Source organism: Gossypium hirsutum, chromosome A07, assembly GCF_007990345.1.
Source record: "Gossypium hirsutum isolate 1008001.06 chromosome A07, Gossypium_hirsutum_v2.1, whole genome shotgun sequence".
In the NCBI taxonomy this organism is placed as follows: Eukaryota; Viridiplantae; Streptophyta; class Magnoliopsida; order Malvales; family Malvaceae; genus Gossypium; species Gossypium hirsutum.
The window spans coordinates 36892871-36910216 of record NC_053430.1 but is presented as its reverse complement, the minus strand read 5'-3'; the positions used below and the strand labels follow the sequence as shown (position 1 = coordinate 36910216).

The 17346-nt window shown below is 37.7% G+C and overlaps 1 non-coding gene across 1 annotated transcript; it reads left to right on the top strand.

Annotated features, from left to right (window-relative positions):
- The first annotated feature begins 16881 nt into the window (after nt 1-16881).
- Nucleotides 16882-16988, top strand: LOC121204340 (small nucleolar RNA R71). Its single transcript, XR_005899267.1, has one exon. It is a non-coding gene; the product is annotated as a small nucleolar RNA R71 (small nucleolar RNA).
- Nucleotides 16989-17346: the final 358 nt, after the last annotated feature.

Genomic DNA, 17346 nt, shown 5'->3' with positions numbered 1-17346 from the left:
AGCCTTTTTTACCAGCGAAAAATATTTTAGTAAAAATTTCTCGGTCATTTGTTCCCAAGTAGTGATAGACCCTCGTGGTAACGAGTTCAACCACTGTTTAGCTTTGTTTCTCAGTGAAAAGGGAAATAAGCGAAGACGTATGGCATCATCAGAAACGCCATTGATTTTAAATGTATCGCAAAATTCCAGAAAGTTCACTAAGTGAGCGTTAGGATCTTCATCCTACAAACCATCAAACTGAACAAACTGATGTAAAATCTGAATAGTGTTAGGGTTTAGTTCAAAAGTATTTGCAGCTATAGCAGGTCTAACTATGCTAGATTCAGTTCCTGTTAAAGAAGGTTTAGCATAATCATACATAGTACGTGGAACAGAATTTTGATTAGCCACAATTGCAGGAGGTAGCTGATTGCCTTGGTTTTTAGCCATCTCGTCGGTTGGGGGTTGAGTATGGTCTTCTCGCTTGTTCTCCGTGTATCGTAAGTTATGCCTTATTTCTCTTTGATTTCTACGAACTGTGCGATCGATTTCTTTGTCAAAAAGTAATGGTCCTGACGGGTTTCTTCTAGTCATAAACTATAAAAACCTGCCAAGAGAAAAATAAGTAAATTAATAAATAATAATAATAAACTAAAATTAAATTGCAAGAAAAAAATAAATGGCTAAAGTAATAAAAATTTAGCGTTCCTAATATTTTGATTCCCCGGCAACGGTGCCAAAAACTTGATCGCGTGATTCGTAACAAGTAATAAATATTTATAATGAAGATCAAACCTAGACTAACTATTATCATGACGAAAAGGCAAGCACACCTATCGAACAATAGTATAGTAATGGCAAGACCGGAATATCGTACCCAAGGGAACCAAAAGTACTAGTAATAACTATTTTTTTATTATCTAGCCTAAGAATAAAAGGGTTTGTTTATTAAACTAATTATCCAAACTAATTAACTATTTTAATTAAAGCAAAGAGAAAATTTGGAAAAAGACTTGAAGAAAAGCAATTGATAAAGGCGACACCCAAGGAGGAATCCACCTAGATTTCACTTGTTATCTGACTCTGAACCAGACGATTTATTCACTTGACTTGATTCGTGAGATTCCCTAACCTATGTTATTATCCCTTTCGAGACTAATAACGTCTAACCCTCAGTTGAATTAATAAAAATTTCTTTCTTAATTAAAACCCCTAGGGAAGCAGTAAATCACTTTACGGACTCCCATATTAGGTTTTATCCTAATCTGGTAAAATCTCGTAACCCTATTTCTAGGCGTTCGATCAACTCCGCTTAATTATACCAAATCTACTCTTAGGCAGGGTCTATTCCTCCTCTGTATAAGCACATCAAATCAGGAAATAATACCTGGAATATGAACTCAAGCATTAAGAATATATAATTAAGAAGAAATCAAGTATTTATCATACAGTTCAGATAATAATAACAAGATCCATCATAGTTTTTATCCCCGTTAGGTATCTAAGGGGTTTAGTTCATAATAAAATAAGAGTACATCTCAAAAGTATAAAAATAACAAAATATGAAGAAAACTCTAAAACCCCTAAAAGAATTCTGAGAGAGATCTTCAGTCTTAGAGTAGCTCTGGCTTTTGGGATGGATCGTCTGGCTTCCTTCAAGTAATTCGTAGCGTGTGGTTCTGTATTCCAGAAAAGTTCTGGAAGAGGCCCCCTTATTAGTTCATACCTAAAGTGTTTATATAGGCTTTGGATTAGCTTTTTTCCTCCCTAAGTATCCTTTTCCGTGTAAAATACAACTCTTTGAAAAAGGGACACGCCCGTGTGCCACGGCCGTGTAACGTGATTGCTAGGCCATGTTCGATCCTTTAAATTGCACATGGCCGTGTGGGCTCAATGGCCAGGCCGTGTGAATCGTGAAAACCTTGGTCGACACCCCCGAAGGCCACAGGCGTGTGAGATGCCAGTGTGGCAAGGCTTAGGCCATGTCATCTTCTCGATTTGGTCCATTTTGTCCTTTTTTTGCTCCTTTTTTGCTCCTTTTGACTCTTGCTGCTCTCCTGAGTACGAAACATGAAATAACTGGATTAAAGGCACCAAAATCCACAAATCTAGTAATAAACATCCATAAATATGCTAAGTATTTGGGGTATAAATATGTATAATTTGGCGTTAATCAGGCTGTGTGGTTTTGACAAAATGCCCAGGTTTTTAGACACGGGTTTGGGATATGGGCGTGTCCCTAGCACACGATCGTGTGTTCTATACCCACACGAGTGTGTGGAGCCTTGATGCATGAAATTTTCTAAATTTTTCATGAATTCTCGGTTGGGTTCTAAACCACCCCGGATGTATGTTTTGGGCCTCGTAAGCCTGTATATGAGACAGGCTTCTTGTGAAAAGAGAAGTTTTTAAATTTTTCAAGATTTCACGGTCCAGTTTTATACAGTTGGTTGAGTTTAAGTCAGGGAGCACCACGAACCCTTTCCTAGCATCGGATACTGGCGAGGGGTGTTACAAGGTTTCCATACAAATAGTTTTATCAAGATTATTTACAAGTGTATAATCATGTTTTCCTTCGAACTTGGTAACCACTAGGTATAAGGAGTAGAAAGGGGTGACTTAAGGCTTGGAAAATAGCCTATTAGGGTCCACATGGTCGAACACGGGGAGTGTGTCAAGGCCCTGTGTAACACATGGTTCCTTCCCACAGGTGTGGGCTATGGTCGTGTGTCCCCTGCACTTAAATTTTAAATAAAAAACGCACTTGAGTAGGCCACACGGGCGTGTCTCCCTGCCGTGTCTAAAAGACAGTGTTGCCCATGGGCAGGCAGCACGAGCGTGTGCCACGGCTGTGTTGATAAGTCAGTTTTGCACACGGCCGTAGGGCATGGGCGTGTCCCAAGTCACACGGGAGTGTGAGTCCACACGGCCCATTTACACGGGCATGTAACTCTTTAAGATAAGGAAAATTTTCCAAGGGGCCCAAAAGTTTATCAAACGTTCTCGGTTTTGTCTCATGTCACCTCTAGAATCATTTTAGGTCTCCCGATAATGCCTCGAGCCCTGTCCCAATATCTGATACGGGTGAGGGGTGTTACATTTAGTGGTATCAGAGCGACGATTTAGTCAGTTCTGGGCCTACCGTAGAGAGTACTCAGGTTTTCTATACATGTCATTATTCGAATATTGATAGTGTGACGTCTCCTAACTGTTCAAATTGTTGTGAATATAGTAAATTCCTTCCAATCGAGCATAAGATGAGTCCAAGGGAGCCGAGAGCCATGCTCTAGCTTTTGTACAACGAGCTATATCTAGTAGTAGTAGAAGGCTTATGTTAGAAGGCCGGGAAGAGGCCCAAGCTATCTTCTTTGATATGATGGATGAATGGTTTGGGGATTACCTGAGAAATTTCCCCAACATACCAAGACCTCCCCCACCCCCTAATCAACCTGATGATGATGTGTCGCGAGGTGTGGAACCGGTTAGAATTGGTAAGGCCTCTGTAGATAAACTTAGAAAGTATGGGGCCGAGGAATTCAAAGCTAAAGTTGATGATGATGCTAAAAGAGCCCATTTGTGGCTCGAGAATACTACATGGGAGCTAAATGATTTGTCGTACACACCTGAGGAATGTTTAAAGCGTGTTGTGTCCCTTTTGAAGGACACTGCATACCATTGGTGGAAGACAGTATCCTCGGTAGTACCGAAGGAAAATATTACTTGGGATTTCTTCCAAGCAGAGTTTAGGAATAAATACATTAGCCAGCGATTTTTGGACTCGAAGCGAAAGGAGTTCCTAGAACTCTAACAAGGGAACAAGACTGTAGCAAAATACAAGAGAGAGTTCGTACGACTAAGTCAGTACGCAACTGAATGGGTCCAAACGGAATCGAATATGTGTAAACACTTTGAGGAAGGCCTGAATGAGGACATCAAGTTGTTGATTGGGATCTTGGAAATACGGGAGTTTGCCGCATTGGCCGATCGAGCCAAGAAGGCCGAAGAACTTAATAATGAAAGCAAACAAGCTAAAAGAGAGGCTCGAGTTGCGAGCAAGAGGTCTAGCGGTAAAACACTCTCGTTCTCCACGAAAAAAGCCAAGAGCAAGAATGAATGCTCCACTTCGTTAGTGGGATATTCAGGTAGAGCGAAAAGCTCTAAATGACAAGGTCAAAAGTCTTCCTCCCCGATGGTAACTAGTGTGAGGAGTGTAGATGATCAAAAGCCGAAATGTAAGATTTGCAACAATTTACTTTCTCAGAGACTACCCGGAACGAGCTGGAAAAGAAGTGGAAATAGCTCCGAAATTGAGTACTCCTATTCCTCGAGGTAAACCTTCGAGATACCCTAGGAGTGCTAGTGGTAGTCGAGTTATGATTAAAGACACTGCAAAATCAGAGGTTCGAGTCCTAGCAAGAACGTATGTAATATGCGTCCGAGAAGAAGTCTCTGCTCCTGATGTTATTATAGGTAACTTTTCCCTTTTTAATACAAGTGTTATTGCTTTAATTGACCCGGGGTCGACGCATTTATACATTTTCATGAGCTTGGCATCTAGAATGAATATACTCATTGAGCCTACGGAATTTATAATTAAAGTGTCGAACCCACTAGGCAGATCAGTCATGGTTGATAGAGTCTGTAAGAATTGTCCTTTGACGATCCAGGGTCATTGTTTTCCGGCTAATCTTATGTTGTTACCATTTGATGAATTTAATGTAATACTTGGTATGGATTGGTTAGCACTGCATGATGTAACTGTAAATTGTGGTAGTAAGTATATTAAATTGAAATGCCTAGATGGTGAGATTCTACGGGTTGATTCAAGAGAGTTGGGTACGTCTCTGGTTGTGATTACGGCAATGGTTGCTCAGAGATATATGAGAGAATGGTATGAAGCCTATCTTGCATTTGTATTAAACACTAAAGAAACAGAGTTGAAGATTGAGTCTGTGGCTATAGTATGTGAGTACCCAAATGTATTTCCAGAAGAATTACAAGGATTACCTCCTGAGAGGGAAATAGAATTTTGTATTGAGTTGGTGCCAAGGACAGCTCCCATTTCTATTGCTCCGTACAAAATGGCACCAACTGAGCTGGAAGAGTTGAAGGCACAGTTGCAAGAGTTGACAGATAAAGGATTCGTAAGGCCAAGTTTTTCACCTTGGGGGGCCCCCGTATTGTTTGTAAAGAAGAAAGATGGATTGATGAGGTTATGTATCGATTACCGCCAACTGAACAAGGTAACTATCAAGAATAAGTATCCTATACTAAGGATCGAAAATTTATTCTATCAGTTGAGAAAAGCCATTGTGTTCTCCAAGATAGACTTGAGGTCTGGCTATTATCAGCTGCGAGTTAAAGAATCGAATGTACATAAGACAGCTTTCAGAACGAGGTACGGTCATTATAAATTTCTTTTCATACCGTTTGGGTTAACGAATGCACCGACCGTATTTTTGGATGTAATGAGTAGAATCTTCTGGCCATATTTGGATAAGTTTGCCATTGTGTTCATTGATGGCATCTTGGTTTATTCCAAAGATGAGTCAGAACATGCAAAGCACTTGAGAATTGTGTTGCAGACTTTGCGGGAAAAGCAGTTGTATGCTAAGTTTAGCAAGAGTGAGTTTTGGCTTCAGGAAGTTGGATTTTTGGGACATATTGTTTCGGGTGAAGGCATCCAAGTCGATCCAAGTAAGATTTTTGCTATCGTCAAATGGAAATCACCTAAGAATGTAACCGAGGTTAGAAGCTTTTTGGGCTTAGCTGGTTACTATCAAAGATTTTTGAAAGGATTCTCCATGATAGTAGCTCCGATGACGAGATTGTTATAGAAAAATGTTAAGTTTGAATATGACAGATAAGTGTTAGCAAAGTTTTGAGAAGTTAAAGACACTGTTAACTGAAGCTCCTATTTTAATATTGCCTAAGTCGGGAAAAGAATTTGTAGTCTATAGTGACGTGTCCTCAAATGGGCTGGGTTGTGTACTTATGCAAAATAGTAAGGTAATAGCTTATGCTTCACGACAGTTGAAGCCACATGAGAAGAACTATCCTACACACGACCTAGAACTTGCTGCCATCATTTTTGCTTTGAAAATTTGGAGGCATTATTTATATGGTGAGACTTGCCGCATATTCACTGACCACAAAAGTTTGAAGTATTTGATGACTCAAACAAAATTAAATTTGAGGCAGCGGAGGTAGCTAGAGTTAATCAAGGATTACAAACTGATCATTGACTGTAACACCCCGTACCCGAGACCGTTGCCGGAGTCGGACACGAGGGGTTCACAGACCAAATTCGCTTACTATCGCAGTCCATTTTAAAATTTTCCAGGCAGTTGGCTAACTGCGACACTGTCACCTTAAAAATCATATCTTGAGTTTCACAACTCAAAAATCAGTTTCATAATTTTTCCCTGAAACTAGACTCATATGCCCATCCACATATTTTTTTCTAGAATTTTTGGTCAGGCCAATTAGTACAGTTTATTAGTCAAAGTCTCCCATGTTACAAGGATCGACTACACTGACCTTTGCGCATTACGACTTGGATATCTCCCTGCACAGAGCTTAAATACTGATGCTGTTTGTTTCTATAGAAACTAGACTCAGAGAGGAATCTATACATATATGGAATGACTCCTAATTATCTCTGGTTAATTTATAATGAATTTCCAAATTCGGAACAGGGAATCCAGAAACCATTCTGGCCCTATCTCACGAGAACCTGAATATCTCTTAACATATTGTCCATATGATCGTTTCGTTACTTTCCTATGAAAATATATTCATCAAGGTTCGTTTACATAATTTATTCATTATTTAATTCCAATCCTACTATTTTTAGTGATTTTCCAAATCTACATCACTGCTACTGCCAGCATCTGCCTTTAAGGTAGACTTTACCTATTTCATAGTTTCCATGATTCAACTAGCCCTTTTAGCATAAATAGCACAAATTATGATAGTGATTAACCATTCCATACCAAATGATTATAACATTATGCTCAAACATATATAAGCCATTTTCGCATGGCTATATACATTAACCAAAATATTCTTCTGCCACTAGTCTATTTTATACATGCCATAAGATAATCCGAAACATAGTAGTACCAAACAGTGGATAGTGATAGTGTGACTAGTTGCTGACGATCCCCGAGCCTGTAGCTTCGCAATGAGATCTATAAAACAGAGGAAACAGAGTAAACGGAGTAAGCATTACAATGCTTAGTAAGTTTTAAGCAGTGTCAACAGATAACAATCAAATTATAACATAGTTGTTTGTATTTTTATTTCACTCTTCCTTCGGGCATACCATCCCTTTACCGAATATGCACATCTCATCATATACAATATGCAGATAAACTTTCACATAAAAGTGAGCTCATGTGACATAGATATATCGTATGATTTCACATCGCCTCTCACACTGATCCGATGTCACATAATCATAGGAATAGTCTCATAGATTGCTCTCGTATGCATCACATAACTACCTTATGATTTAGTGCAAATCAAGCTCACATATAAACTTGGAGTACATACATGTTTAACCTTTCGCATTGAATATATTTATAAGCAATTCTTATTACGAAGTCTTACCCGGACATAATCTCCACACGAAGTTATCGGGTCTTACCCGGACAAAATTCCCACACGTAGTCATCGGGTCTTTAGAGCTCGGATATAGTACGAGCACAAAGCTTACGGACATTAATCAGTGATAATATTCTCGCATAAAGCCTGCGGGGTTTTAACCCGGATATAGTACTGACACAAATGCCCTTCGGGACTTATCACATTTATGCACTTTCACATCCATCACGTTGGCCACTCGGCCCTGTCACATATATACACTTTCACATTCATCACATCGGCCATTAGGCCTCATCACATATATACACTTTCACATTCATCACATCGGCCATTAGGCCTTATTACATATATACACTTTCACATTCATCACATCGGCTATTAGGCCTTATCACACATATACACTTTCACATTCATCACATCGGCCATTAGGCCTTATCACATATATACACTTTCACATTCATCACATCGGCTATTAGGCCTTACCACATATATACACTTTCACATTCATCACATCGGCAATTAGGCCTTATCACGCATATACACTTTCACATTCATCACATCGGCCATTAGGCCTTATCACATATATACACTTTCACATTCATCACATCGGCTATTAGGCCTTATCACATATATACACTTTCACATTCATCACATCGGCCATTAGGCCTTATCACACATATACACTGTCTTGGCTGAATCTACATCTATCATTTTCCAATATCACAATTTAGAATTCACGTATGGGTTTAATCAATAGCTTATGAGCAACTAGAACAAGTTTATCAAGGTTTACAACACAATCTCAAATTCAGCACAAGCTATTTTTCCTGAGCAATAGTCACTAAATCATTTATAACTGGAGCTACAAAACTCCAAATCACTTTCCGTTAATTTTTCCTGAATATAGACTCATATATCTTTCATCCATAAAATTTCCAGAATTTTAGGTTAGGCCAATCAATACCAGATTTTCTTAAAGTTTCCCCTGTTTCACTGTTTGACTAATCTGACCACTCTTCACTACGAATCAAATTTCTCATTTTACAGAATTCAAAATGTGTTGTATTTGATTTCATTTGAAACTAGACTCATTAAGGAGTCTAAGCATATAAATTTTATCTTATAACCATTTTTGTACAATTTATAATGATTTTCTAAAAACGGAACAGAGGATTACAGTGTCATTCTGCACTGTCTCACACAACTTTAAATATCTCATTATCGGAAATAAATTTTCTTACACGGTTTCTTTTATAAGAAACTAGACTCATTAAGCTTTAATTTCATAATTTATTCAGCCTCCCATTCAACTCCAACAATTTATGGTGATTTTCTAAATTCATGTTACTGCTGCTGTCCTGAGCAGGTTTATCACAATTTTACTCTTCTGACATATCCTTTTAGCACTTCATAATATCATATCCATTTGGCAACATATCATATCAATAACTTACCTATACTTCATAATAGCCATTAGGCTATATGCATAAAAATTTACAATAGAGTTATGATTCTTTTAATATGTGCTTAACATATCATACTCAATCACATTATAGGCTTTAATACTTAAAATTTACCTCGATCGCTAATGTACGTCAATTCCGACTATTCGACCAATTTCCCTTTTTCCACGATCCGACTTTGTTTCCATAAGCTCTTGATGCTCAATCAACAATTTTTAACTTCAAATTTGCAAACAGCAATGTCATCACTTTACATAACAGAAATTAAATTTCATTACTTAAACTATCCACGACAATCACCTTCCGAGCACCTTAATTTTCTTTAAGTTAAACCACCTCATAGTATACATATACACATTCGGCTAATTATAAAACAAATCAGCACTCATAACCGAATCATTGACTAAAATCACATTTGGTAATATGCTTTTAAATAATTTCAATATTTATTAACATCTAAAACTAATTTGCTTGGGGTGCCATGAATTATTCAAATCGGCCGAATATCATTCAATCTCTAAAATCATGCTTATAACCACTTGGCCGAGTTTCACATTTCAAAGCCACATATATATTATTCAAAGTATTTAACAACACTTAAAAATCCAAAACCATAAAACTCAATTCATATAACACCAAACTCAATGCTAAATCACCCTAGGCACATTCGGCACTAGCACAAGCACACACACATTTAACTTTTCTAAAATTCAACTTTAACAAGCTTCCTATGCTTCCATGATAAAAACCGAATGCTCATCTTACCACCAACATGCATATTTAATTATCTCAAGCCTCTCTTAATCAATTTTATTCATAATAGCATGAACTCAACAATCCATTACTCATACAAAACAACATAACCGAAAGCCTTACTCATTCCAAAAATTCAAATCTCAACTTGGTCACAAAAATAACTTGATATCTCACCAACACAACATCAACACCAAGCAAGAATGATGCATCCATGGCCGAGTGTCATTTCCATCACATAGCAAGATTTAGACCATGGGCTAGGTAGAACTCAAGCTAACAACTAAAACATGCATGCATCTCATGGAACATCATCAAACATACCTTAGCCTAGTTACATGCATGGCCGAACCTCTTCAATCTTTCTTCTTCCTTCCTCCTTAAAATTTTCGGCCAAGGATGAACCAAAGGATGAACACTTTTTTTTTTGTTTTTCTTTCCTTCAACTCACGGCAAGGGGGGGGGACAATCACACATATCCTTTCTTTTTTTTTTGTTTCTCATCCTACTAACACTAATATTTTATTGCCCATGCTCTTTATTTTATTGTTTCCTCCCATGATGCACCAACACAACATGTCTATGACATGTTTTGCCCATCACCCTTTGTCCATCCTAATGTCATGGCCGGCCACTACTAGATGGGGGGGAAAATTGACATGCAAGTCCCCCCTTTTTCAACATGCACTAATAGGTCCTTATGTTTTGATCTATCACATTTCAAAAATGTCACACATAAGCCCTATTGACTAAATTCACATGAAATTTACTAAATCGAAGCTTAAAATTTTCACACATTTATTTTAGACAATAAATATCATGTTCAAATAATTTGGTTACTCGGTTTAGCGGTCCCGAAACCGCTTTTCGACTAGGGTCAAATTAGGGGTGTCACATTGACTATCACCCGGGAAAGGCGAATGTGGTCAGTGATGCGTTGAGCAGAAAATCCTTGTTTGCATTAAGGGCCATGGATGCTCGTTTGGCATTTCTTGATGATGGTTCAGTCTTGGCCAAGCTAGAGGCTAGGCTGACATTTCTGTAGGAAATTCATGATGCTCAGTTTAGTGATGACTGCTTGCCAGCAAAAAGGGCTCAATGTGAGTCAGGTGTTGAATCAGACTTTCGAATTGGTCCCGGTGGATGTTTGATGTTCAAAAATAGGGTTTGTGAACCCAAAGACAATGAACTTTTCAAAAAATTTTGCAAGAAGCTCACAACAGTCGTTTGTCTATTCACCTGGGAAGTACCAATATGTACAATGTTTTAAAGAAGATGTATTGGTGGAATGGCATGAAAAGAGATGTTTCTGAATTTGTATCAAAATGCCTTGTATTTCAGCAAGTTAAAGCTGAACATCAAGTGCCTTCAGGTTTGCTACAACTTGTGATGGTCCCCGAATGGAAGTGGGATAGAGTTACTATGGATTTCGTGACATGATTGCGATTGACTCCTGATATGTGATATTTGCTACCGGTTTTAAATATTTATAATGAATCATTCTTGAAACTAACTATTATCACGATGAAGGCAAGTGTACCTATCGAACAGTAGTATAGTTTTAGCAAGACCGGATTGTCGAACCCAAAGAAACTAAAAGTGCTAGTAATGATTGTCTTTTTATTATCTAGCCTAAGAATAATGGCTTTGTTTTAACTAATTAATTAACTAAACAAAGAAATCACAGAAAAATAGAATTGGGGAATTACATTTTGGAAAAAAACGATTAAATCAAGACAATACCTAAGGAAAAATCTACCTAGACTTCACTTGTTATTTGACTCTGAATCGGACAATTTATTCATTTGACTTGATCCGTAAAAATCCCTAAGTTATATTATTATCCCTTTCGAGACTAACAACGTCGAACCTTAGGTTGAATAATTGAAATCTCTTTCTAATTAACTCTCTAGGGTTGCATTAACTCGATCTATGGATCCCCTTATTAGGTTTCACCCTAATTCGGCAAAATCTTGTCACCCTATCTCTAGGCGCGCAATCAACTACGCTTAATTATGACAAATGTACTCTTAGACAGGGTCTATTCCTCCTCTAAATAAGAGCTTAACTTGAATCAATATCCTAGAATATCAAGACACGAATTAAGAACACATACTTAAGCACAGGCCAAATATTTATCATACAATTCAGATAATAATAACAAGATCTGTCTTAGGTTTCATTCCCTTTAGGTATTTAGGGGTTTTAGTTCATAACTAAAATGGTAAACATCTCAGAAGAATAATGAATACAAAACATAAAGAAAAACTAAAAACTCCTAAAAGGAAATTGAGGGGAGATCTTCAGTCTTGATGATGAATCTGACTTTTGAGATGGATCAATCAGCTTTCCTTGAGCAGTTCCCTGCCTCATTCCCTATGTGTCCCTTTTTCCTTCTCCTCTAGGGTGTATTTATATGCTTTAGAATACCTAAGGACCCCCAAATTTGGCCTTTTCCGAATTAGACTAAACTTGGGCTCAGCAGGAACACGCCCATGTGACACGCCCGTGTGCGATTAGTTCAGGCTGTAGTCAAGCCTGTTAAATAGGCACGGGCGTGTGGTCCACTCATGTGAGTCGTGCTTCGATTCTACACCAATTGACATGGCCATGTGGTCTGCCCGTGTGAGGAGGTCTAGGCCGTGTTGATTTCATACGTTGGCCTATTTTATCTGTTTTTGGCCCGTTTCTCGTTTCTTTCACTCTCCTATACTCACCTAAGTATAAACCATGAAATTAAGGCATTAGGAGCATCAAATTCACCAATTTTAAGGAAAAATCATCCATAAAATGTGCTAACCATGGGATAAAAATATGTATGAATTACGATTTATCAAATACCCCCACACTTAAGCATTTGCTTGTCCTCAAGCAAAATTCTCAACTCATAATCAAAATAAATTCTTTTCAACTTATAATTTCTATCGATAATATATTAAAATAATCCATAGGTAATCATACTTTGAGAATTCAACTGAAAGAACATCAAAGTTTCAAACATTCCAAGTTGAGCATTTTATCATGAAAACATAGGTGTCTCCCCTCATTTAAGTAATTACCTTTGATTCAAAATGTCACAGAGTTTCACATCCTCACTAAAGATTCACTCAAATCACTCGAGGTGTTTAAGGACAATAAATGAAGCACTCAATAGTCAATAATGAAAAGTCATTACCATAGCCTTGCATAAAAATCAAATCTCCACCACTATAAATTGAGATGAAACATCAATCAAAAGGTCTTTAGAGGGTTGTAATGTGGCTTTGGTTAGAGGGTGTGGTCACAAGCTGAAAGAAAGGGTTAGAATTGAGATTTAATTGAAAAATTGCCTAGCTAGAAAAATGACTAGTCATCAATTGCGTACAATAGAGCTTTTTTTTCAGAATATGGAATTTAACTTCTTTAGCTTAGAAGATCACTACTACTAAAATATATACATGTATTTTTTTAGGAACAAGTCAAATTAGAAAATAGAATAAAACATAGCTAAGAAACTATTCCAACTCAAATTTCGACAAAAATAGGGATCAAATTTATTTAGGGGATTTCAACAATAATGAGTTATGTGTTAATATTGAGGGTACATCAATGAATGGGTTGTTAGGCTCAAGGGGGTTCATTAAGGGTTAATTGTGAATGTAGGCTTTTATGGAGTGAGTGGGTTAAACCTAAGTGCCTTTCTCATTTTGACATATCAAATCAAATGGTGTGGTCTTGACATGCATAATCAAGCAAGTTCTAGAATAACAATTCAATACTGACGCGCTCATAATGAAAATGAGCATGAAAGAATTAATATATGCTCTTGAAGGCTGAAGATCTCACAAAAATTATGACTTTTTGATGTTTAAACTTGTGAATTCAAACTCAAAATAATACCTAAACTTGGAGGAACAACCTAAAAGTTTTTTAATTCTTCAAAAATCAACTTATCATGCTTGATTCCCTAATGTCTTAAAGTTTAAACAATCAATGCATAAATGCCTATGTTTTAATTCAAGATATGTCAATAAACATTATAGACTAACTGGAATTCATTCTAATAATGATATGAGAAAATCGCATGAGAATAAAACAAATTTCAGGGAATTTTCTGATATAAAAATGAATACGCCCCACACTTAAGATGTATATTGCCCTCAATGTACAAATATGATATATAAAAAAAAAGAATATAAATATAAGATAGAGAGAGAAGTGAAACTTCCTGAGTAATGAATGAATTTCATTAAACTAGAGTTTTAGAGAATAATCAGCGTGAGGGTGGAGGAGGATACTCCGACGGTGGTAGAGGTTCATTAGTCCATAAGTCCTTTCCAAGTGGAGTTTCAAGTTCCTGAGTAATAGTGAGCTTTGGAACTCTTTCTGACTGTGAGCAAATCAGGAATTCTTTAAGAGGTATACTGAAGCATAATTACTCATAATGAAATAGCCGAAGAATAGAAATTGTAAAAGCTCAGGATGAAATAGTATGAAAAGGAAATAAAATAAAAAAGAATAATTTCAAAATATAGAGATAAAAATAAAATAAAATAAATAATAGGTGTTTATAGAGAAATTGAGGCACACGATAGTGTGACACGCCCGTGTGGTTTAAGCTCAGCCCGTGCATTTTGTATTTTTTGAAATTAGGCGCATTGGTGTACACGGCCATGTTGCACGACCATGTCGATCTCCGTTCACTTCTCCCACATCCGTGTATGAAGGGCCATGCCCGTGTTGTATTGGCAGGTTCACCCACGGTTGCTTGGCACGGGCGTGTCACACGCCCGTGTTAATTTGATAGGTTCGGCCACGGTTTCAAGGCACAGGCATGTATCATGCCTGTGTTGTTTTGGCAAGTTCGCCCACGGCCATGTTGCGTGGTCGTGGCGATTTATTGTAGCCCGTGCTGGGGAAAATTTTTTCCCTGTTTCCACACGGTCCTAAGCACGCTCATGTTCTTGGCCGTGTGTGCTTTTGAAAGCCTGTGTTCCACGAGTCGGTTAGTATGTTAGATGTTAAAACTAAAATTTAAAGAAATTAATACTGTTAGTGCTCAGGTTGCCTCCCGAGGAGCACTTATTTATAGTCTAAGCCCAACTTGCCTTTCCATTGAATGGTCATGGTGGTTCGAGGAGTTTATACTCCTCATTCCTGTTGTGAATCTCATCAAAATAAGGTTTTAGGCGAGTATTGTTTACCTTAAAAGTGTCGAACTTGGGATGATTTACCTCGATTGTACCGAATGGGAAAATGCTAAGTACCGTAAGAGGGATTTCTTCATTCGGTTTGGCAGTGATAACGTGAGGATCTGCGGTATCTAATAAAAATTTATCTCTAACCTTAAGTTGATTTGGAAAGGTATTGAGCTTGTTCTGGCGTAGTTTTGGTTTATCATGTGTTCTCGGTTTATATGTCCATCATTCATCTAGCTCCTCGATTTGTGGCCTTCGTTCTTCATGAATAGGTCCTCTACTATTGCTTGAAAATGGCTCATGTACTTCCTTCAAACTCATTTCCTGCAAAGTAGGTTGCACCATATTGTCAGTTTTAGTAGAATGGTTTAGACAATCACCTTCAATTTTTGATGTGTTGCCAGAATTGCGAGCTTGAAGGGTGATTGTTTCATCTCCCACACGAAGTGTGAGCTCACCTGTGCCAACATCAATAATCGGTCTAGCAGTTGCTAAAAAGGGTCTTCCTAAAATCAAAGGGGTGTTGTTATCCTCCTCTATGTCTTGAACAACGAAGTTAACGGGAAATATAAATTCATCGATTTAACTAGCACATCTTCAATAATACCCCTAGGAAATCTTATAGTTTTATCTGCTAATTGAATGCTCATCCTAGTCTGTTTGGGTTTCCTAAGGCCTAGTTGTTTAAACATTTTGTAAGGCATGACGTTAATACTAGCCCTCAAATCAGCTAATGCATTATTAACATCTAAACTACCAATTAGGCAAGGAATTGTAAAACTCCCTGGATCTTTCAATATGTTGGGTAGTTTATTCTGTAGAATAGCTGAGCAAACTGCGTTTAGCTTTAGATGTGAAGCCTCGTCCAACTTCCACTTATTTGCTAAAAGCTCTTTTAAAAATTTCATTGTGTTTGGCATCTGCAATAGAGTTTCAATAAACGGTAAGTTAATATGTAATTTTTTTAAGAGTTTAAAAAATTTATCAAATTGTTCATCTGATCGGTCTTTCCTTGTCGCATTAGGGTATGGCACACGAGGTTTGTATTCTGTACTTACCGGTTTCTGCTCATTGTAGTCTACCCCACTTTTACCTTTGCTTATCTCAGTTTCTTGCCTTGGTTCTAGTTCAGATGTGACTAATCCTTCCTCATCTTGACTAGTAATCGCGTTGAGTTGCTCCCTTAGGTTAGATTCTGTATTACTTGGCAAGCTACCTTATGGTCGTTCAGAAATCAACTTGGCAAGCTGTCTAATCTGAGTTTCAAGCCCTTGGATCGATGCTTGTTGATTTTTGAGTGCTGTCTCAGTATTCTGAAAATGATTTTCTGACACCGAGATGAATTTGGTTAGCATCTCCTCACGGTTCAGTTTCTTTTCTTATTGGTAAGGTGGTTGTTGAAAGCCCGGAGGATGTTATGGCCTTTGATTTCCTTGACCGCCCCACGAGAAATTGGGATGGTTCCTCCAACCTGCATTATAAGTGTTACTATATGGGTTATTTTGGGATTTAGAGTCATTGTTACCCATTTATTGGACTTGTTCCTCCTCGATGCTAGGGTTGAAGTGTTGATACTCTGTGCATGCTTCTCATCCATTCGAATCGCACCTCATCACTGGATGAACCTGAGTAGAACCACACAAACCATCAATCTTTTTATTTAAGAGTTCTACTTGTTAGATAGTATAGTAACCGCGTCGAGGTTGAAAACACCGGCTGCTTTCGTCGGCTTTGTTCTCATAACTTACCACTGATAGTTATTCAATGACATCTCGGCAATAAATTCATAAGCTGCCTCAGGTGTTTTATTATTGATAGTTCCTCCAGCGGCTGCATCAATCATCTGTCGAGTCGAAGGATTCAGGCCATTATGAAACGTTTGAACCTATAGCCAAAGTGGTAACCCATGGTGAGGGCACCTTCTCAAAAGGTCCTTATATCTCTCCTATGCATCGTAGAGTGTTTCTAAATCCATCTGCACAAAAGAAGAGATATCATTACGTAATTTGGCTATTTTAACCGGTAGAAAATATTTTAATAAAAAATTTTCGGTCATTTATTCCCAAGTAGTGATTGACCTTTGTGGTAACGAGTTCAACCATTGTTTAGCCTTATTCCTTACGAAAAGGAAAACAACCAAAGATGTATGGCATTCTCAGAAACGCCATTGATTTTAAATCAATCGCAAAATTCTAGGAAATTTTCCAAGTGAGCGTTGGGATCCTCGTCCTGCAAACCATCAAACTGAACAAACTGTTGTATCATTTGAATCTTGTTAGGTTTCAGTTCAAAATTGTTTACAGCAATAGGTGGTCTAACTATACTTGACTCAGTTCCTGTTAAATTAGGTTCAGCATAATCATACA